Below are 3,520 nucleotides of genomic sequence, written 5' to 3' on the forward strand. Positions count from 1 at the left end.
TTCCCCAGTGGCACAGTGGTAAAGAATCCACTTGCCAATGCAGGAGATGCAGGAGACTTGGGTTTGATCCTGGGTGGGGAAGATCCCCTGGAGAAGGAAATGGTAACCCACTCCAGTATTCTTGCTTGGGAAAGCCCATGAACAGAGGAGCCTGGTGGGCTACAGTCCATGAGGTCACACAGAGTTGGACATGAGTAGGCATGCATTCACGCACAATAGTTTGTTCTCACTGAGATAAATACCAACCTGCCTTCTTACCTTTTGGGAAGAACTAGAGATACTTGAGATGTCAGGCTTAAGTTGTATCCTCCATCTCCTGATATCTGAAAGGGTGCATCATTTGAGTTTATTGCAGTCAAGTATAACCTCTGCAGATTTATATAGCAGATGCTTAGTTTTGGCAAGACTTCAACCCAGGTATTCATGGCACTTCATTTGAAAACCTAAAAATGATCTCTTGCTTTGAGCACTAGCAGGCTAAAGATAGAAAAGTGACCTCCTAATTTTTGGAGCGAACCTAAGTCTTGGACCCCTGGTAGCTCAAGATCTTAGAGACTTATTGGTACAGTGTCATGGGGAACCAATTATATAATTTATTTATGCTAGAGATTCAGTGTGATGTCTTTTACTGTGGATGTTCTCATTTAATATTTATAACAGACATATGGATATGGTTCTTTTTTATCTTTCCTTTTCTTATGAAAAGTCCAGAGTCAGCAAGATTGTCACTTGTCCAAACAGCATGCCAAGAAATAAGAGTTAGAACTTGACTAAGTATTTCATGTAATAAGTGATAGTGCTTTTTACAATGAACTATCCATTCATTGTTCATTTGAACATTTGCTTCCTTGTTGTAAATTTGTGTATTTATTCATTGGTTTATATTATGCTTTGCTGTCTTTCCTAGTGTGATAATTGGATAATCTTTTATATATATACACACACACATGCTTTAATTAGGGTGGTAGCTTGTTAGTTGTGTTCATATAAAGGGAAATCTCCAAAAGGTGCCCATCCCCAAATATATACATTATAGATATATGTTGTCTAGTTAGAATGTATATGCTGCTTGATTAAAGATTTTTCAGATGATCCTACTGAAAGTTTCCATTCGTGCCCAAGAATGGAGAGTAGGTATTTAAGGAGAGGTTGTCAGGGGGCTTGTCAGAGTTCCCTCGGTACCAGCTGTCAGCCAGTAGGATGAGAGGGACCAGGCAGCTGCTCGGAAAGATGCTTCTGTACCACTCTGCCATGTCCCAAGACAGGTGGTGACATGGGGGCTGTGAAGCAAGGGCCCTGTGGTGCCTTATTATCAGTGCGCAGACCTAGTCTCGGACCAACGCTGCCCAAGTCTTTCTTGCTTCCTGTAGAACATTCATTAATAAAGGTGCACTGGTTTGAAAGTGTTGTGGGGAACTTTTACCAGGGTGCTGGATACAGTATTCAAAAAGAATAATGTGGAAAGGTACTTGGCAAAAGTGTAGGAACAAACAACTAAACTCAACTTCCATAAATGGCTAGCATCCATTTATAGTGTAGTGTTTTATTCCCTGCAGATGCTGTAGCTCAGTTTCCTCCACAAGATTCAACGCATAAAGTGGCTGGTTAGCTCAGTTGGCTATCACATGGTGCTAACAACAATATGTCAAAACTTGAAAAAATGAGAATATTTGAGATGTAATAAGCTTTAAAGACAGTTTGGAGGAAGCTGAAATACTTATTTTTATTAAATGTACGTGTTGAAGTAAAGAAGAATAATCTTAGAAGAATGGCAATCTTGGTGTTGCAATGCAGTTTAGAGGCAAATAATTTGAGACAAATGCACTTTTTCTATCTTCTAATTAAGATAAAACTCTTCATCAGGAAAATATTACCAAATAGACAAAATTATTTTTATGCAAAGGCTACTTTAGGTTTCTTACGTGTAATAAATTTTGTGTAAGAAATAGTCCTTAATTACAAGACTGGTTATATGCTTTGTCAGTACCCAAGACCTTTGGCCACTTTTTGCTACTTCCTAAACCCATTGTGGGGTTGTGGCAGGGGGGGGGCAGGCAGAAACTGCAGAATAAGTTATAAACAACAGTACACAGAAAAAAGAGTGGATAAAACTCAAATTCATCCATTTTGATATTTCATTAAAGATAGCAATAAATATCTAACAATAAAGACAATTGACAGTTTAAATGAATTTTCAGATATTTTGTGACTTTAAGTTTGAAACAAATGGAAGAGAAAATTCCTTTAAATCAGTTTAGAAAAGAGTATTATATAATAAAATATGCAAATATATTTCACATTTGTCATCACTTGTGCTAAGAATTCAACTCAAATGAGTGTTCCTACCTGTGGTTTGAGTCTGCACACAGGAATTCAAGCATCTGTTGTTTACAGCAAAGATATTTTTACTCAGAGAATATTAACAAAGTTCATACTTCTTGAAAAATAAATTAGTACGAGTTGCGAACGTTTTATTTTATACTGCCGTATCATTTTTATACGTCTCAGTAGCAAAAAAGAACTGTCATAGATGATTTCCAAAATTTATGCTTTTTTTTTTCCTACTGCAAGGAAGCACTTATCTAAGCAATGGAAACTTCCGATTAATACTAAAGTATTTCATATGAGGACATGAACAAATTTGGGGTACAAAAGCTCAAAAAGTGACTGAGCACGTAAATACTGCATTTAAATAAGGGACTACAAGTTCCCCTAAGATATCAAGCAACAACACACATACATATAGGATACTGCTACCCCGTGACAATCCTCCCCCATTTAGAGATGGTGGACTTATTTATTCATTTATTTTTATTTCATTTTCAACCTTTATTGATGCATAATTGACATGAAACATTGTATCAATTTAAACAATGGTGTCAATTAAACACAATGAAATGTGTACAATGTGATGATTTGATGCATGTATGCATTGTGAAATGATTACTGCAGTAATATTAGCTAACATCCCAATGAATCTCACTCTCACTAAAACATGGTCAGTTCAGTTCAGTCACTCAGCCGTGTCCGACTCTTTGTGACCTCACTGACTGCAGCATGCCAGACTTGCGTGGTATTATGGTTCAACCTAGTCCATTATGTTCCGGTGGCTAGGAAACAATTACTCTCAAATTAGTGCCATCCAACAGCAACCTACTCAGATTCCGTTGGTTAGGAATTCCAGAAGGGCACAGAGTGGGAATTGTCTGTGTTCCTTGATGTGTGAAGCTCCTTCATAAGGTGTGAAGACTGAAGAGTGGAATCTTACAACTCACTCACTCACGTGTCAGTGTCTGGTTCAGTACTGATGCTCTAAGACGCAACTGGGCTGTGGGGGCATCTGTATTTGTGTTGGTCTTGGGATCTCTCCAACAAGATCGTTTCAAGGTCACCAGATTTCTTACACAGTGACTCAGGGCTCAAAGTTGTACTCTAAAAGAGAGAGTCAGGAGGAACCTAAATCACCTTTCCTAACCGGGCATTAAGGCTGGCTCTCCTGTATTCATTAAATAATAATAAA

Source organism: Cervus canadensis, chromosome 23 (genome assembly GCF_019320065.1).
Source record: "Cervus canadensis isolate Bull #8, Minnesota chromosome 23, ASM1932006v1, whole genome shotgun sequence".
Lineage (NCBI taxonomy): Eukaryota > Metazoa > Chordata > Mammalia > Artiodactyla > Cervidae > Cervus > Cervus canadensis.